The sequence below is a fragment of the Bos grunniens genome, chromosome 2 (genome assembly GCF_055505025.1).
Source record: "Bos grunniens cultivar Pamir isolate PY7600 chromosome 2, Bosgru_T2T1.0, whole genome shotgun sequence".
Taxonomy (NCBI): Eukaryota; Metazoa; Chordata; class Mammalia; order Artiodactyla; family Bovidae; genus Bos; species Bos grunniens.
The window spans coordinates 150,001-170,000 of record NC_141166.1 but is presented as its reverse complement, the minus strand read 5'-3'; the positions used below and the strand labels follow the sequence as shown (position 1 = coordinate 170,000).

The window sequence follows — 20,000 nt, the reverse complement described above, 5'->3', positions numbered from 1 at the left end:
CCCCCACCCCCACACGGCGTGCACACACGCATCCCCCCTCCCCACACAGCCCATAAACACCCCGCCCCCCACACGCACACCCCCGCCCCCCACACCACACACACACCCACACACACACACACACACACACACTGTGTTGTCCTTTGCCTGGCTGTGTCTCTCGGCCTCTGTCTCTGCCCCCGCACCCACCCATGCCGCCCACACCACACACACACACGCCCCCCCCCCCCCCCCACACACACACGCAGGGCCCTTCACACCACACCCACCCACACACACACACAGAGCGTTGTCCTTTGCCTGGCTGTGACGCTCTGCCTCTCTGCCCACACACCACAGGCATTCCCCCCCCGCCCCCCCCACCCACCCACCCACACGCACGGCCCTACACATCGGCCACACACCACCCACCCCCACCACCCCCTCCCCGCCCCCCCAACACACACACTGCGTTGTCCTTTGCCTGGCTGTGTCTCTCGGCCTCTGTCTCTGCCCCCCGCACCCACAGGCGGACGCCACACGCACACACCCATGCCGCCCACACGGCCCCCCGTGGCAGCTATACACAACACACTCACACCACACACCTACCCCCTCCCCCCATACACACACACACCCCCCCCCACACCCACACACCCCGCACCCCCACACGGCGTGCACACACACGCATCCCCCCCCCCCACACACACACACAGCCCATAAACACCCCGCCCCCCACACGCACACCCTCTCCCCCACCACACACACGCAGGGCCCTACACACCACACACACACACACACTGCGTTGTCCTTTGCCTGGCTGTGACGCTCTGCCTCTGCCCACACACCACATGCATGCCCACACGCACGCGCGCGCGCGCACACACACACACACACTCTCACACCCCGCCCCGCCACCCCACACCACACACACCTCCCCCGCCCCGCCCCCCGCCCCCACACACACACTTTGTTGTCCTTTGCCTGGCTGTGTCTCTCGGCCTCTGTCTCTGCCCCTGCACCCACAGGTGCACGCCACACACACACACCCATGCCGCCCACACCACACACACACACCCCGCCCACACGCAGGGCCCTTCACACCACACCCACACGCCCACACACACACACACAGCGTTGTCCTTTGCCTGGCTGTCTCTCTCGGCCTCTGTCTCTGCCGCCCCGCACCCACAGGCGCACCCCACACGCACACACCCATGCGGCCCACACGCGCCCTCGTGGCACCTATACACAACAAACCCACACCACACACCAACCCCCCACCCCCACCCCAAAACACTCACACGGCCACACACACCACCCACGCACTACCACCTGAGCATGCCACAACGCCACACACTGCCTCGCCCCCCCCCCCCCCAACACACAGACACCCGGCCCACACCACACACATACGCACGCCCACGCGCGCACACACACACACACACACACACAGCGTTGTCCTATGCCTGGATGTGACGCTCTGCCTCTGCCCACACACCACATGCATGCCCACACGCACGCGCGCGCGCGCACACACACACACACTCTCACACCCCGCCCCGCCACCCCCACACCACACACACCTCCCCCCCACCTGGCCACACACACACACACCTCCCCCCCCCGGCCCCGCCCCGCCCCCCCCCCCCCCACACACACACACTTTGTTGTCCTTTGCCTGGCTGTGTCTCTTGGCCTCTGTCTCTGACCCCGCCCCCCCAGACCCGCATCCACAGGCGCACGCCACACGCACACACCCATGCCGCCCACACCACACACACAGCCCGCCCACACACACGCAGGGCCCTTCACACCGGCCACACACCACCCACCCCCACCACCCCCTCCCCGCCCCCCCAACACACACACTGCGTTGTCCTTTGCCTGGCTGTGTCTCTCGGCCTCTGTCTCTGCCCCCGCACCCACAGGCGGACGCCACACGCACACACCCATGCCGCCCACACGGCCCCCCGTGGCAGCTATACACAACACACTCACACCACACACCTACCCCCCCCCCCCATACACACACACACACACACACACACACACACACACAGGGCCGCACACTCTCCACCCACGCAACACCACCTGGGCATGTCACAGACACGCCACACATGCCTCACCCCCCCCCCACCCCGCCCCACTCTGTGTGTTCCTGTCCCCTCTTTTTCTCCTTCCTTCCTCTGTCGTCGTCCCTCTGCCTCTCGCTCCCCTCCCTCCACCTTCACAGGACAGAGTGCCTTTAAGATGAGTCTGCCTGTTGTAAATACACCCTGGACATGATGATTGCTACAGTCTGACCTGTCGCGCCTGTAACCTGGGGTGGCGGGGGGTTGTCAAACGTCCTTGGTACGCTAGGGATAGCTTTCTCTGTGGAAGGTGGAAGCCTCCCTTCCGTCCCTCACTGAAGCCAGGCAAACCGACCACAACTCAAAGCAATGGTGTTTGCCACGTGGGGCATACCTTCCATGGTCTTTACTGATGGACACGCTTCACCCAAAGCTCTTGCAAAGTTCTTCAGAACTGTCAGTCTTCCAGTCACCCGCCACCATCAGGCGAGGTGTAGAGAACCGATGGAAAAACTGGAGGAATGACTTCCTCCATGGGGTTGGATGAACTGAGGAACAGGAGGCTGAAGTGGATGCCTGACTTCTTGAGGAAAAGAGGATGGGGGGATGGGGGGGGGGGGCTGGGGCGGGGGGAGGAAGGGCAGGACGGTCCACTTAGGAGGGCTGGTTGCACATGGACACATAAACTGTACATCCAAAGAATCCACAAGCACCTACTATATACTATGCCAGCACGGGAAAGTAGACGTATGATGTTGCATGAACCTCTCCAAGGGAAAAGACTGAACACCTGAAACGAACACGACTTTGGAAACCCACCCTGGGCTTCATTTCTGCCGTGAGGGTGCTGTCGTGTGCATATCTGAGGGGATGGATATGTCTCCCGGCCATCTTCATTCCAGCTTGTGCTTCATCCAGCCCAGCGCTCCTCATGATGTGTACTCAGCGTGTACATTCAATAAGCAGGGTGACGATAGACAGCCTTGATGGACTCCTTTCCCTTATTTGGAACCAGCCTGTTGGGTTCTACGTCTAGTTTTCACTGTTGCTTCCTGACCTGCAGAAATACAGAGTCCTCTTTTTTTTTTTTTTTTTTTAATTCCCTAACCTGAGTGACAAGCGAGAGAGACAGAGAGAAGACAGATGGAGGGACGGGCGGGCGGACAGGCAGGCAGGCAGGCAGGCAGGCAGGCAGGAAAAAGAAAGAAAGAAAGAAAGAAAGAGAGAAAGAAAGAAAGAAAATAATGAAAGGACCTACCGTTCCACCTGTTGCTTTCCAGATACAAAGGGAAAAACAAAGGACCGAAAAGGACACGAGGTTTAAAATGGGAATTTGGAAAGATGGACATCCCCTTGGTCGCTTCATACAGCACCCCTCTCAGCAGAAGGGAATCGTCTCTCTTTTTCTCTCGACCTGGTCCTTCCAGACTTCAGAAACTCTCCGTGGAGGATTCTTATCTCCTTGGCCAGAGTGATTGCCACACGTTCCTTAGGGGCCCAGAGGATGTTTCCGTGAAACGGGGGTACACACTTCCGGATAGGAGAGTCGTGTCCTATATATGTGTGTGTGTGTGTGTGTGTGTGTGTGTGTGTGTGTGTGTGTGTGTGTTGCTTTGCGTGTGGTTCTTCACCCGAGAGGGGGACTGGAGCCTGAAGTGTTCCGAGCTGCCTCCGTTATCAAACAACCCTCTCTCGGGGGGGAGGGACCAACGTCCCATGTTCTCTTGCCCTTCTGACGGAGAACTCAAAAGGCCCTGTGCCTGAAGCCCTGCGGATGGAAGCTAGAGGACTTGGTGAATGTTTCTGACGGAGCTTCCCTGGTGGCTCACACGGTCAAGAGTCTGCCTGCGATGCAGGAGACCCGGGTTCCATCCCCGGGCCAGGAAGGCCTCCTGGAGAAGGACATGGCAACCCGCTCCAGGGCCCGACCCTGACGTCTAAAAATCAGCCTCCTAGACTGCCTCTCCCTCTGCCGACTGGTTTCTCGAATCCGCTCCAGGGATGAACCTGTGTGTTTCCTTGGTTTCCCTACAAGTGCCTCTGAGGGAAAACACACACACACACACACACAAAACCTGATGGCTTGCACCCCAGGCCTGCTTTCCCGCACCCGTCCATCGACATCACGGCCTCCTGAGAGGAGATACGATCACTGTTTCCCTGAACGGAGGATCTGTGCTCAGAAACTCTTGCCATGACACGGAGGCCCCTACGAACTAACCTATTTCGTCCCTCCCTCCTCCTTCCCTCCTTCCTTCCTTCCTTCCTTCCTTCTGGATTTTTTTTTTTTTTTTCCTTTCTTTTTCTCTCACGTCCATGCACACGCACACGCACACGCACACGCACACGCGCCGTCTCTCATGTACACGCGTACATGCACGCACTCACACACACAGTCACCAGCTCAGCTTTTCATGGGTTCCAGGCAAGTGTCAAGAGGAGGGAAAACTGGTGGGGTCCGGAGTAGGCCGCCGTCCCCACCCCACCCCACCCCACCCCACCCCACCCCACTGCACGTGAACCTCCGTGCCCTGTGGAGTGTTTTGGAGTCAAGTGACTTAAGAGCCGGCCAGCGCCAGAGGAACGCTCTGCCCCTCCCTCCTTTTCTGTCCCTCTGAAGGCAGGCAGGGAGGAAAACCTCCTCCCACGGAGGGGAAGATGTCAAGGGACGGTGGCTGTTTCCACGCACGTCCGTGATCCTCACACGCGTGAGCGGGGTTTCCTGGGTTACCAAAAGGAGGAGACTCCTTTGGCCTGACACGAGGCGAATCTGTCCCTCGGCCTCCCTCCCCACCCCCCAGCCCCCTTCCTCCGCGCGGTGCCGAAGGGGCCGTCTCAAGGTGGAGACATGGAATGGCTGGGTGGGGCGGATCACCATTCAATAGAGAGAAGCTCGAGGCGAAGTCAGAGGCTCTGACTTGACTGGAAAGCTTTCTGCATTTGAATGAAGCTATCCGGCAAGGCCCTGCAGGGGGAGGGTGGGGGAAGGTGGGGGTGGGGCCCACAGACAATAGCCCCTGCCTGCAGGGCCTGCTGGCCTGCCGGCCTGCCGGCCTGCCGGCCTGCCGGGCTGAGGGGGCCCTTTGGCGGCGGCGGCGGGGCCACGACCCCGACTCCTGCAACTCGATCCCTTCAAGGAAACTTCTGGGGTGACTCCTGTCCAGGGAATACATCCAGATGGGCCTGTTTCTGAAAAACGCCCGAGTCACAGTTGTGACAGGTTCTCTGGATCTCTTGACACATGGATTGACCTGCACCCTCCCATCCTGTCAGACCCTTTGGACACGCTTGAAGAGGTCTTTGGCCTCGGCCAGAAAACAAGCCGAGATAAACAAATACGTTTTTTGTCTGTGTTTTTGAACAGGGCGGAAAATGATGCGTGGCCGTGGATTGGAGAGAAACCTACGCCTCTCACACGCCTGAAGGCAGGAAGTTCTCAGGGGGACGGAACCTGCCTTCACTTCTCAGGGGGACTGGGACGGTCCCCTCGCCTCGCGCGCCGCCCCCCCCCCGCCCCCCCCCCCACCCCCGACCCCGACCCTTAGCCCAGCCCCCCCACTCCCGTCTCCCTAACCTCACACTCCCCCACCCCACCCCCATCCCGGCCACCGAGGGGGGCCCGGGGAGGGATGGCTGTCTCAGCCCCGGTTCTGAGATGTCACTTGTGAAACCGCTCTAGGCCGAGATGCCAGATGGCCGCCCTGCCGCTTGGTGTCCGTCTCCATCACCCATGCCCGAAAGGCACGTGAGATCACGGACAGCACATCAGATCAGATCAGATCAGATCAGTCGCTCAGTCGTGTCCGACTCTTGGCGACCCCATGAAGCGCGGCACGCCAGGCCTCCCTGTCCATCACCAACTCCCGGAGTTCACTGAGACTCACGTCCATGGAGTCAGTGATGCCATCCAGCCATCTCCTCCTCTGTCGTCCCCTTCTCCTCCTGCCCCCAATCCCTCCCAGCATCAGAGTCTTTTCCAATGAGTCAACTCTTCGCATGAGGTGGCCAAAGGACTGGAGTTTCAGCTTTCGCATCAGTCCTTCCGAAGAAATCCCTGGGTTGGTCGCCTTCAGAATGGACTGGTTGGATCTCCTTGCGGTCCAAGGGACCCTCAGGAGTCTTCTCCAACACCACCATTCTCTCAAAAGCATCCATTCTTTCGGCGCTCAGCCTTCTTCGCGTTCCAACGCTCACATCCATACATGACCACAGGAAAAACCGTAGCCTTGACTGGACGAACCTTTGTTGGCAAAGGAATGTCTCTGCTTTGGAATATGCTATCTAGGTGGGTCATCACTTTCCTTCCAAGGAGTAAGCGTCTTTTAAGTTCATGGCTGCAGTCACCATCTGCAGTGATTTTGGAGCCCAGAAAAATAAAGTCTGACACCGTGTCCACTGGTTCCCCATCTATTTCCCATGAAGTGATGGGACCGGATGCCGTGATCTTCGTTTTCTGAATGTGGAGCTTTAAGCCCACTTTTTCACTCTCCTCTTTCACTGTCATCAAGAGGCTCTTGAGTTCCTCTTCACTTTCTGCCATGAGGGTGGTGTCATCTGCACATCCGAGGTGATTGATAGTTCTCCCGGCAATCTTGGTTCCAGCGTGTGTGTCTTCCAGTCCAGCGTTTCTCATGATGTTCTCTGCGTATAAGTTAAATACACAGGGTGACGATAGACAGCCTTGACGAGCTCCTTTTCCTATTTGGAACCAGTCTGTGGTTCCATGTCCAGTTCGAACTGTTGCTTCCTGACCTGCGTACAGATTTCTCAAGAGGCAGGTCAGGTGGTCTGGTATTCCCATCTCTTCCAGAATTTTCCACAGTTTACTGTGATCCACACCGTCAAAGGCTTTGGCATAGTCAAGAAAGCAGAAATAGATGCTTTTCTGGAACTCTCTTGCTTTTCCCATGATCCAGCGGAGAATCGGATCTCTGGTTCCTCTGCCTTTTCGAAAACCAGCTTGCACATCAGGAAGTTCACGGTGCACATATTGCTGAAGCCTGGCTTGGAGAATTTTGAGCATGACTCTACTAGCGTGTGAGATGAGTGCAAGTGTGCGGTCGTGTGAGCATTCTTTGGCATTGCCTTTCTTTGGGATCGGAATGAAAACGGACCTTTTCCAGTCCTGTGGCCACTGCTGAGTTTTCCAAATGTGCTGGCATATTGAGTGCAGCACTTTCACCGCATCATCTTTCAGGATTTGGAAGAGCTCCACTGGCATTCCATCACCTCCACTAGCTTTGTTCGTAGTGATGCTTTCTAAGGCCCACTTGACTTCACATTCCAGGATGTCTGGCTCTAGGTCAGGGATCACACCATCGTGATTATCTGGGTCGTGAAGATCGTTTTTGTAAGGGTCTTCTGTGTATTCTTGCCATCTCTTCTGAATATCTTCTGCTTCTGTTGGGTCCATACCATTTCTGTCCTGTATCGAGCCCATCTTTGCATGAAATGTTCCTTTGGTATCTCTGAGTTTCTGGAAGAGATCCCTAGTCTATCCCATTCTGTGCTTTTCCTCTATGTCTTTGCATTGATCGCTGAAGAAGGCTTTCTTATCTCTTCTTGCTATTCTTTGGAACTCTGCATTCAGATGTGTGTATCTTTCCTTTTCTCCTCTGTTTTCGCTTCTCTTCTCCTCACAGCTATGTGTAAGGCCTCCCCAGACAGCCATTTTGCTTTGTGGCATTTCTTTTCCATGGGGATGGTCTTGATCCCTGTCTCCTGTTCAATGTCACGAACCTCATTCCACAGTTCACACGGACAGCACGTAGCGCGCCCAGAACACACAACAGGATCCTCCTGAACCCAGAACGGCGATTGTGATGGATCCACGTGGAGGGCGTCGATATCCCCACCTGATGCGTGAATAGGAGTCACACAGACTCGATGGGTTTGAGCTTGGATGGGGTGCCCTATCCGGAGAGATCACGTGGGTCAGAAAGCACACACGGAACAGAACAAAACCAAAGACCACAGCCAAGTCGAGGGAGGGCTGAACCCGAGGACCTCACCGGTCCCGTGGCATCACGTGCCGTACACGGCCTCTCTCGATGGCCGAGAGGGACGTGGAATGTATGTGTCCCCGTCTTGGTGTGTCGTGCCCGAAACCGCGCCACGGAGAGGGATCGTGTCTGATGCTCATCATCGCTCCAAAGATACATACACCGGGTCTCTTTAGAAAACGATGGAAGGATATCTTTGAATGCCAAAGGGTGTGACGTGGGAAAGACACATCCAAGTGGAATCAGCGTGGCCGAGAGAGCTCCCCCAAATAGAGAGGGGAGGCCATCGAGGAAGAGGTCCGTGTGTCTCAGTCTGGATGGAATGTCCACTTGGAGCACTGACTGGGTCCCAGAGGCCTCCAGATCATCTAAGGAAACAGTGTTCCCGAAATTCAAGATACCTCTCACACCCTCCCCTTTCCCTAAATACCTTGTGACCGTCTACCCTGGAAGAAGAAACATGTCCCTTGTTGCATGACAGCAAATCCTAATTGCTCTCAGCTGGCTTGACAACCTCACGAGGTTCAGCTTTCTAGGCCCCTGACTCTTTCCTGTGGAACATTCCCTGGGTTTTATTGAAATCTGTGTCCCTGCATGGCAATATCTAAGACCCTCCCCCCCCCCACCCCCCACCCCCCCCCCCCACACACAATAAAGCTTTCTTTTCTTTTTTCTTTCTTTCCTTTTTTTTTTTTTGGCGTGCAGCCAATACTGACCATTCATTGAAAGATAATAAAACTAGGTGATGTTATGTGTGTCATGTCCCGGTGTATTGAAATAGAATGTTCTTCGTTAAGGACATACAACATCCTCTGTTCTAACGTGTACAGAATGGTGACTTGATGCACCTGTCTGTTGCAAAAGAATCATTCATGACCACCCAAGCGGTAGCTCATAGCTTGACCACAACCCATACATGCCATGACTGTATGCGAAAGAAAGTGAAGTCACTCAGTCGTGCTGGACTCTTTGCGACCCCACGGACTGTAGCCTACCAGGCTCCTCCGTCCATGGAATTTTCCAGGCAAGACTACTGGAGTGGGTTGCCGTGTCCTTCTTCCATTGTACGGGAAGTGAATGCGTCATGTCCACGGTCATGGCGACTTTCGAATAGGATAATGCTGCTGCTGCTGCTGCTGCTGCTGCTGCTGCTGCTGCTGCTGCGTCGCTTCCGTCGTGTCCGAATCTGTGCGACCCCGTAGACGGTAGCCCGCCGGGCACCCCCGTCCCTGGGGTTCTCCAGGCAAGAACACTGCGGTGGGTTGCCATGTCCTTCTCCAAGGCGTGAAAGGGAAAACGGGAAGGGAAGTCGCTCCGTCGTGTCCGACTCTGTGCGACAACGTGGACTGCGGCCTACCGGGCTCCTACCGGGCTCCTCCGTCCACGGGATTTTCCGGGCAAGAGGACTGGAGTGGGGTGCCGTTGCCTTCTCCGAATATGAGACGACGATAATACCAATACTATTCTTTAGAATCACCGTGCTCTTTGTGACGTAGACAGTATATATGTACCTTATCCGTGAAGTTCCCCCGCCCGCCGTTACATCGGCATCTTCCCATGTCTCCCTCCCCCAGCCGCTCTGTGATGATCGTTTTCATTGTTTTAGGTGGCCTTGCATGGCATGTCAGTGACAGGAGAAACTCTTTTTCTTTCTCTACCTGACTTCTTCATTGGGCATCACTCCCTAAGTCCCATCCATGCGATCACGATGTAAGACTGTGTTCATTCCTGGGGCTACCTGGGACACCTAGATCTCCCTATCGATCGATCTCTACCTGGATCGTGTATCTTCTTGATCTAGTCTTCCCTTGATGGACACTTGGGCTGGGTCCCCATCTTGACTCTTGTGAATGGATGCTGCGATGGACCTGGGGGTGCAGGCCTCTCTCTGCGAGTTTCAGGTTTTATTTTCTTTCGAGGTCTACCCAGAAGTGAGATGGTTGGCAGGATCCATCCTCTCTCCACCGAGACTCGTGTCTAAGTCCTTCTGAGGTGATCCGGTTGCTGCTGCTGCGGCTGCCGCTAAGTCGCTTCCGTCGTGTCCGACTCTGTGCGACCCCACAGCCGGCAGCCCGCCAGGCTCCCCCCCTGTCCCTGGGATTCTCCAGGCGAGAACACTGGAGTGGGTTGCCACGGCCTTCTCCGATGCGTGGAAGGGAAAAGGGAAAGGGAAGTCGCTCGGTCGTGTTCGACTCTTCCCGACCCCGTGGACCGTGGCCTACCGGGCTCCTCCGCCCATGGGAGTTTCCAGGCGAGAGGACTGGAGTGGGTTGCCGTGGCCTTCTCCGGTGATCCGGGGAGCGATCCGTGCTTTCCCAATAGACGCCGTTTGAATCCACGCGACTGCGTACGTCTTAGGGAATACGGCGACGACGACGACGACGACCCAAACGCTCCCGTGAGCACCGTGGAACCGGAGGGTGTGTCCTCGGGATGATTCCCCGGTGCCAGCTTTCCACGGCTCGTACGCGTCCACGAGCCCCCCTGCGGTCGGCATGTCATTCGATAGACACGGAACCACGGTTGTCACGGACCGGGGTTGCCTAGGTGCCAGTCGATCCCCAGATGAGTGGAGGGATGACAGAGTCCTTAGGGAACAGAGCGGAGACCCAGAGAATGATTTCCACGAGACGAGGGCGGTGAGACGAGAAGAACGACGGGAAGTGGTGCCCGGGGAGCCAGACATGGTCGAACAGGAAAGAAAACGTGTCAGACGAGACGAGAGGGGAGAAGGATTCCAAGTCAGTGGAGCGGCACGGGGGAGACAGGCCGAGAAGATGCGAGCGGATGCTGGGGGCACGGCACACCTGGACCCGTGAGCGCGCAGGGAGCCGAGAGGGATGGCCGACCATCGCCTGCAGGTCCGCGTGGGCCGATCTCCAGGGCCCGGACTGTGAGGGACTTCGTGAGAACAGTCACGCTCACGGTGCCCACGGGTCACGTCTCCACGGTGCTCTCGGCACTGTACGGAGAGCTCCCCGCGCTGCCCATGGCACAGTGAGCTAGGGTTTCTTTATGTGTATCGACAGAAGATTCAGGGAGCTTCCCGAGTGACGGGACTAGGTATTGGCCGCTCGCGTCCGATCTCAGGCAGGCCGTCTCGCTCGACGATCATTGGACGTATTTGATGTCTGTGGGGGCGTGCTCTGTGTGTCTTCGTGGCCGTGCAAGCTGTTCTCTCTCTGTGGAGAGAGGGGGTCGCTCTACGGTCGTGTGTCTGGGCTTCTCGTGGCTGTGGTTCCTCTTGGGGGGCAGGGGCGCCGGGGCACGTGGGCTTCAGTGGCTGCTGGGTGTGGGCTCAACACTCGCAGCGGCCAGGATCTGGAGCACAGACTCCATCACCGAGGCGTATGGGTAGCGTGTGGGCTCTTCCCGGACCGGGGGCGAAACCCACGTCTCCTGCATGGGCACGGGATCGTTGACCACGGGGCCCCCGGGGAAGCCCCAGTCCCGAACTCAAGACGGATCTCTTGACGTCACCGCTTTTTCTTGGAGAGGTTCGAAACGATCGGGCCAGGGAGAAGGACACAACCTGGACGTCCTTTCGATGGGATCCCTGAGTCCAGGAGGAGCCGTGCAGACGCCGATAAGGGAGGAAGGGGATGATTTTGCCTTTTTGTAAGGTGAGGATTGGACTCGCAGTCCACACTCCTGTTCCCACCGCTCCCCTCCGGGAACTGGAGTTCGAATCTAGGTGGGCCTCTGAGCACACACCTGGCCGGGCTCCATCATGCCGGGTTGACCTTCGGTGCTCACACACCGGCACGCTTGCTGCCTCTCGACGTGTCCTAGAGAAGAAGACATCGGATTCCGTATCAGATCAGCTTCTTTGATGAGCGACGGCACGACAGCCACAGCAAGTGGGATGGATACACACAAACGTTGGTTTCTTTTGGACTATGAGCCCACCTCTGTTCGTGTGTGTGTGTGTGTGTGTGTGAGAGAGAGAGAGAGAGAGAGAGAGAGAGAGAGAGAGAGAGAGAGAGAGAGAGATGCCTTGGTGGTTCTAAAGCAAGAAGCACTGAGGAGTGAAGACATTCTCGAACGCACATATTTTCCTTCATTTCAGTCGTGATGGTCCAATGAGTTGGAGGACGACGTGGACTGTTTCGGGGTAGATGAGTTTAGAAGGCTGTGAAGGGACTTCCCTGCCTGGTGGTCCAGTGGTGAAGAATCCACCTGCCGATGAGGCAGGGGACAGGGTGTTTTCGATCGATCCCTGATCCGGGAAGATGCCGCCGGGCTCCGGGCAGGTTCGATATGAACCTACAGAATGGACGGACAGTGCCAGGCGCGAAGGCGAGGGCAGGCAGACGGGGGACTCTGGACGAGGATGACGGACACGGACGGACACGGACGCCTCCGTTGTAGGTGGGCTGTGGCCGGCCGGCACGCTCCTCTGGGGCAGGATGTTCCTAGGACCGTTGGGGAGCGTGCCCGTGCGCGCCCGTGGGAGGAGCAGGGGACCGAAGGGAACTCTCTGTCCTCTCTGCTCCACGGGGCCCGCGGCACCCTAATCGGCTCCAAGAGAGGATGCCTCCGATGGAGAGACAAACCCACACGTGAGGGACCCTCCCTTCGGGTTCACTTGGACTCGGAAAGCGTGACGGTCAGGTTCACTCAATGCTCTGGATGTCTGTGCTTCCCGAGATCCCGGCCTACTCACGGGAAGGACCCGCGGAGCCGGATGAGATCTCCCTCTGCACGGCGGCGGCGGCTCCAGGGTGCACACGTTTCAGTGGCTACGGCTTGTGGACATCGATCGCACCGAGAGCCTAACCCCCGGTGTGCCAGACGCCTGTGTCCACGATGGGTGAACAGTTCTAAGTGTGGGAAGCCCCACACTTGCCACTGCCTGTCCGATCTGCAGGGACTCGGCGAAGCACAAACGTGCCCGGTCTCCTGACCGATCGATCCCCTTTTCGGAGCCAGCCTGGTGCGTGATCTCTTTTCCAGGCCGCAGGCACACACTGGCGCTGGGGAGCTGTGTTCCTGTTCCTCCTCCTCCTCCTCCTCCTCCTCCTCTCTGCCCCCACCCTTCCCCCCACACGCAGGCTCCCCCACCCCGCCTGGCCCCGGCCCGTCCGGGTCTCCCCCACCCGCGGAAAAGGCCAGGAAAAACATGGTCCCTGAACGACGCAGCTGAGAAACAGTGCAAGTCCACTCGGATGCGGTTAGGAGACACCTGAGCATACCTAGGCCAACACTGCCACCGTGTGGGGTGAGAGGCCAGCGCGAGGGGAGCTCGACAGTTCAGAGGAGGGGGAAGAGGAGCAGGAGGGAGAGAGGGGGGGTGGGCGGGGGGCTTGGGGTGGAGTGGGGGTGGGGTGGGTGGGGGGGGGGGGGAGGGACAGGCTGAAGCTGTCTCAGGGCGATGACGTGGATGAAAACGTTCCCCTTCGGAAGGGCGCTCCAAAGAGATCGTGGCGGCGGGACCTGGAGAGCACAAAGGGCTTCGTTTTGGAGGCTGATCTTCAAGCTGGGAGTGGGGGGGGGTGGGGTGGGGGAGGGGAATCATCCAGACAGAGGAAAGACACCAGGCCGAGAAGGCAAGAGAGATTCTTTACACAAGTGAATCGGATGCTTTTCTGTCCATGTGTTCCCTAATCACACCATCACGGAAATCCAGCCAGCCAGCCAGCCACCCACCATCGTTTCGCTCCTTTCCTGTTCTCTACATTTTGAACGGCGAGTGAGGGAGAGAGTCTTTCAATGGTTTGAGAGGAGTTTGGAATGTCGTGGGACCATGGTACTTTTCAGCCATGGATGAACGTGACGGCTTCTTTTGTCCGCTTCGGCGTTCAGGGTTATCCCCAACTCCCCCTGCCGAGTGAGGCCTGTGTGTCGCTGTGTGCTGGAGGACACCGTGCTGTCCCCATCTTGATCTTGGACTGAACAAAACCACCGTTGGCAGTGTGTTCGGTTGCTTGGCTTCGTTTCCTTTCCCTATGGCACTCACCTGACCGTCCTGTCCACTCTTGGGATCTTTCATCTCCTCCTCCCCCTCAAGGCAATCGGGTCCTTTTCTTTCTCCTCCTCCTGCTCCTCCTCCTCCTCCTCCTCCTCCTCACCCTAGTTTCTCCCCCCCCCCCCCCCCACACACACACACACACAAGTCCCACTCTTCTCAAACGGACGTCTAACTGACTGCCAACGTTTACTTTTGCCTTCTTTCCTTCCTTCGTTCCTTCCTTCCTTCTTCCTTTCCTTTTTCTTTGGGGGGGGGGGGTCGTTCCCCCCTTTAATTTTCAGCTGTACAGACGATGTTTTAGTGTAGCACATGACACAGCCATCACCAGGATACATCTAGTTAGTGACTGTCCGTCACCACCTGGTGTCACGGCAAATGACATTTGGTGTGATGACGTGCCCGTGACTCATGTATTTCATAAGTGGAAGGTTGCACCACTTCGTCTGTCTCCCTCGCCAGGGGCACTCACTCACTCTCTCCTCACCCCCGCCCCCCCGCCCCGCCCCCCCCGCCCCGGTGTGTTCCTTTGTAGTATGTCTGAGCCTGTTTCTGTTTGGTTCGGTTCTGTTCACCGTGTATGGTTTGGTAGGTTCTGCATGGAAACGACTGATCTGAGGTATTTCATGTAGCATAATACCCTCTAAAGGTCTCTCCAGGTTCCTGCAGACTGTGAGATTTCATTCCCTTCTGGTGGTTGAGTCCCATTCCTCTGTGTGTGTGTGTGTCTGTCTGCATGCGCGTGAGCACGCGTGCACGTGAATAGATCCAGGCATAGGCACACAGACAGAGTTCTATCATGATGTGTGTACGGAAGTCGACCTAGGTATAGGGGTCGATCCCACACATGCACACATCCGTATCTTCTTTGTCCCTTCCCTCCGTGGGCACCCTGTGGAGTTGCTGGGTTGGGTCGAATGGGGGAATCTTTGGGGGAGTGTACATCGCAGGACTCTTTTCCCTAGGGATGTGGTTTCTCTGTCTGTGAGGCGCCAGGGGATGAGATCTGATCTCTCTGAGTCCGCCCACAGTTTTCTCAGCTGCAGAAAAAACGCGTTCGATCCATCAGGAGCCACTGTCCTCTGATGGTTCGAACTTGCTGTCGTGATTGCGATTCCCGGCTCCTGGGCCTTTCCCCTCCGAATGAGAAGGATCATTGTCCAGGGAAACGCCCCGGGGTGGGGTGCTTCCGTGAGCCCGCCCCCACCCCCAGGAGCCCCAGCTCAGCCCAGCCCAGCCCAGCCCAGCCCTGCCGTGGATGTGTGTTCTACCTTGTGCTTCTGGGTGTCTGCCTGTTCCACCTTTCTTTGGAAGGAAGGGGTCTGTTCGGGCCTCCTGCCCACTTCGCTCATCGGGGGTTGTTTCCCTTTTGGAGGTTGAGGTGTCTGACGCCTTGATCGGTGTTGGACAGAAAAGCCCCTTTTGCAATATGCTTGTGCTTTCCCCGGACAGACAGACAGACAGACAGACAGACAGACACACACACACACACACACACACACACACACACACACACGGATGTGTGTTTCCGCCCGGGTATGTACGTGTGTGTCTGTGAGTATATATATGTACGAATGTACACCCATAGATACACACACCACACACGCGCGCACGTAGACATCCACGCAGACACATGGGTATACATGCACACATACACTGATGCACATGTACATGTACGTATACACACGCGCGTTTGCGTATGCGTATACATGTGTGTGCATCTATGCACATCGATCTGTGTATAGGCACTCTAGATGCACACGGGCACCTGTACATACGTACATGCGTGCACGTCTACGTATACATACACACGTGTGTATGTAGGCACAGATTCTCGCGTGCGTCTGTGTGGACGTACATACGCTCTCTGTAGACGTCTGCGTATCGTATGCGTCCGTACGTATGTATACGTGTGTACATACACGTGTGCACATACACACGCAGATATGTGTGTCTATGCAAGCATCCACGTACGGGTACGCATAGACGTGCATCCACACCTGTGCGCAGACATCACACGTATACACACTATACGTGCATCTAGATGCGTTGACACGTCCGCGTGTATGTGTGTGTGTGTGCCTATGTATCCCGACGTCTCTGCACATGTGAGCATGTGTGTTCACGCCTGTGTCTATCCGTGTACGTATGTGTATAGATGCCTCTGCGTATATACACGCAAGCATACACGCACACTAGAAACGCCTAGGCATACACGTGCGCACACAGACACGTGCGTGTACGTGAGCATGCCCTTCGTACGTGTGTGTTTATACGCCTGCGTGCACGTATATATAGACGCGATGACGTGTGCGTATACATATGTACACGTGTATACGCACATGTGTATGCGTTCTCCCTCTCCCTCTCCCTCTCCCTCTCCCTCTCCCTCTCCCTCTCCCTCTCCCTCTCCCTCTCCCTCTCCCTCTCCTCTCTCTCTCTGACTTTTAAGCTGCCAGGACAGTTCCACGAGTTGACTTTCCTGCCTGGTGGTTTTGTCTCATTTCGTTTCTGAGCTACGTGAAAAAGTTATGTATTCATTGAGGTGGCTGTTGTCACGGGACCCGGGGTTTATTTAGTGGATCCCTATGGACTCCGTCCTCCTCACCAGCACGCCCCTCAATACCACCCCCCCACACCCTCCCCGCAACCCCCCAACCCCCCACCCCCCACCCCCCGCAGCCCTGCCACCCCAGACCTCCCAGGCCGTCCGCCTTTCCGCTGTTTGTGGCCAGTGGTGTTGAAATCCATGTTCTCCTGACCTCTAGTGCACTTTCCCCACCCACCCGCGCATGCTTGTGTGTGTCGTCTCTGGACTTTGTCACGGTGTCTCTACCCAGGTTGAGTTTTGTTTTCTCTTCTTGGGGGTCCGAGTGTCTCCTTCTTTTCCTTTCTTACTCCTAGGCTTGTGTGTCTGTGTCCGTGTCTGCTTTCGAAAGTCCGGCTTTGTTCTCCCAGCAGCGCTTGCCTGGTTTCGCTTTGCCGGTCCCTCCCTCCCTCCCTCCCTCCCTCCCTCCCTCCTTCCCTCCTTTTCTCCCTCCCTCCCTCCCGCCCCCCTCTTTCGGGGGGCCGGGGGCCGGGGGTTCCTGGGATGTCACTGGTGCCCCCTCTCTCCGCCCACCCCGCCCCGAGCCCCCGCCGCCCGCCCGCGTCTCCGTGGAATGTCCCCCCACCACCCTGGAATCGCGTGGCGGGGGGGGGGGGGGGGGGATCGCGGCTCTTTCGTGGCAGCCTCCAGGGGAGAGATCTCCCGGCTCCTCTCCCTTCCTCTGCGGCCGGGGTCGCGTCGCGTCGCGTCGCGTCGCTCGGCGGCGGAGGCTCCGGGCCGAGCTCGGGCGTTTGGGCGGCCGGCGCTGCGGCGTCCCCGGCGGCCGGCGACAGCGACCCGTCCTCGGGACGTTCGAGCCGGTTGTCGGGAGCCACCTGGCGGCCGCTTGTATATTGTCCCTCCCCCTCCGGAGCTTCGGCGAGCCCTTCAGGAGGGTTGTGACTCAGCCGCCGGGCCCGAGGCAGAGCTCTCAGACACCGGCTATGCTGGCGGCGACAGTCCCGGTGGCGCCGAGGCCTAGGGACGTCCTGCTGTCGCCGGAGATTGGTTCTCTAGGTTTCTGAGGAGGGTGATCGTCGCGGCGCTCCGGGGCCGGGCTCTGCGGTGGCCGGACCGGGTCGACCAGCATCTCCCCGTGCCCCTGTGGCCGCGGAGAAGGACCGGCCGGACCCTCCCTGGGCCGGGCCGCCGCGGTGGGCAGGGAGAGGGTCTTCCCTGCCCGGAGCGCCTGGACTCGGGCTCGGCGGTCCGGACTCCTCCTGGGCCGCCCTCAGGAGCGTGTGCTTCGCCCTCGGCCCCGCTCCGGAGGTGGGGACCCGCCCGCCGGAGTCGTGAGGGTTGACGGGGAGAGGCGGGCGCGTGTGCGGCCGCCCCCCCCCCCCCCAACCCGTGGGGTCCGGTCGCCCGAGGCGTCTCCTGGCACACATGCTGTTTCTTTTTCAAAGTCCCGATGGGTCCGGAGACGTGGATGGACCGGACCCTGCTTCCGCGGGTGGCCGGGGAGGGCGCGCCCGACCCTTCAGCGTGCCTTCGTGGGTCTCGGTCGTCGGATGCGACTTTGTCTCACCCCTCCCCACCTCCCTGAACCCAGGTCAGGAGGTGGGGACCGGCTCGGGCCGTCCTGGGTGCCCCATCTAGGACGGTCTGGGTCCCGCCCGGGCGCGGTCCCTGGTCGGGGCCCGCTCGTCTCGTTGGAGGCGCCTCGCTGACGGTTCTTCCTTCTTGTTTCTTGATGCTCATCAAAGCCAAATCCCCGTTCGGAGACTCCGACGGACCGGTACCCCTACCCGTGTGGGCGAAGCGGGAGAGGGCGCCCCCGGCCAGCTCCCTCTCCCTTGGTGGGTGTCCGCGCCCCCACTTTGGCCATCGCGCGCCCCCTCCCCCTGCTCCCCTTCCCCCGGTCGACCAGATGACTCCCCCCCCCCCCCCCCGCCCCCCCGCCACGAGAGCTCCGGGCCTGGTGTTTATGGGGTAGCGCTGGGGACAGGTGGCCGGGCCAAGGTTCCGGGGGTCCTCCATGCGAGTCGTGGATGGGCCCCGCTGTCGGCTGCTGTCATTTCGTCGCCCTTAATGGGCCTTTTTTACCACCAGGTAAGTGCTGACACGGTCTGCTTCGGTGTCTGCCGCCGAGGAAACTTTGGGTCTCTGGATGTACGCGGGGCTCTGGGCCTTCGGGCCGCCAGCTCTGGTCCCCGGTTCGGCCCTTGCCGCTGGAGCCGCCCGCCTGGGCCTGTGCGCCGGCTCCTGTGTGGTGTTGTCTGGCTGACCTGACTCGTGGTGCCACCTCCGGTCTCTGGGCGACCCGAGGGCGGCGGGGCGAGGCGCCGTGGGTCTTCTACCCTGCGCGCTCCCCGCTGCGGGCACCCGGTGAAGGCTGAGATGCGACCCCCGCCCTGTGGGCTCCGTGCCACGTGTCAGGCGTTCTCGAACCTCCTGGGGTCGTGGGCCGCTCTCGCCTGAGGCGAGGTGGGGGGCGGAGGTTGCCGGTGAGGCTTAAAGCGGGCCCCTCTGGTGACTGTCCTCGCCGTGCCTTCCCCCCGCTCCACCTTGGCTCATCCGATCGATGTGGTGTGGTCGTGCTCTCCCGGGCCGGGCCTAAGCCGTGCCAGACGAGGGACAGGTGTTCCCGGTGAACGTGTCTGCTCTTCTCGGTCTGTCCGCGGGGCCCCTCGCCTGACTTTTTTCCCCCTGGCCGTCGGGGAGGGGGAGGAAGGCGGGGGCTGGGTTGCGGCCTCTGGCCCTGACCTTCGGTCTCCTGTCCCCCGCCTCGGGTGGCGTCAGTGGGGGCCGTGGGTCTTCTGACACAGCAGATGCTCTCGCTTCGCCTTCCCGGCGTGTGCTCCGCGAGCGGCCCTCCCCGCGGTGGGGAGGGCTGTACCGCTGCTGCGCTGTGCCCCCCCGTGTGGGTGCGCGAGCGTGCCTCGTTGGATCCTCGGTGGTGCTCCTGGAGCGCTCCAGGTCGTCGCTCAGGTGCCTGAGGCCGAGCGGTGGTGTCGTTTCCCTTAACCCCGGTGTCCTCCTCGGGTCCCCACCGCGGTGGTGTGTGTGTGTCCCGTGAGTGGGCTCTCTTTTGGGGGGGGTCGAGGCGGTAGGAGAGGCGTGCCTGTTCCCCTCGTCGTCGAGGCTGACGGGTGAGGCCTTGCAGGGGACGGGACGCGGGGCTCTGCGCTGGCCCCGGCCGCGCAGACGCTCCTGTGTCGGTGGTCCGCCTACCTGTACCGCAGACCCCTCCCACCCCAGCTGAGGACTGGTGGCTCGTGGAGCGCCTCCGTGGGCCCGAAGGAGAGAGACGATCCGGGTGAGGGGCGGCGAGCCCTCGGTGAGAAAGCCTTCTCTAGCGATCCGAGAGGGAGCCTTGGGGTATCGGACCCCCCAGCTGCTGCCCCTCCCGAGTGCGCAGTGGCCGCCGTGGAGGCTGCCAAGAGCGC

At 59.1% G+C, this 20,000-nt stretch overlaps 2 long non-coding RNA genes across 2 annotated transcripts in view; both read left to right on the top strand.

The window, feature by feature from the left end:
• The window catches only part of LOC147377159 (uncharacterized), a 24,007-nt gene extending 17,562 nt beyond the window's left edge, over window positions 1-6,445 (top strand). The window contains exons 2-3 of the long non-coding RNA XR_015136069.1: window positions 5,419-5,479; window positions 5,734-6,445. This is a non-coding gene — a long non-coding RNA (uncharacterized LOC147377159). The remainder of the gene's footprint in view (window positions 1-5,418; window positions 5,480-5,733) is intronic.
• A 10,367-nt stretch (window positions 6,446-16,812) lies between these two features.
• Window positions 16,813-20,000, top strand: part of LOC147377155 (uncharacterized) — a 25,190-nt gene continuing 22,002 nt past the window's right edge. Inside the window, exon 1 of the long non-coding RNA XR_015136075.1 lies at window positions 16,813-16,864. This is a non-coding gene — a long non-coding RNA (uncharacterized LOC147377155). The remainder of the gene's footprint in view (window positions 16,865-20,000) is intronic.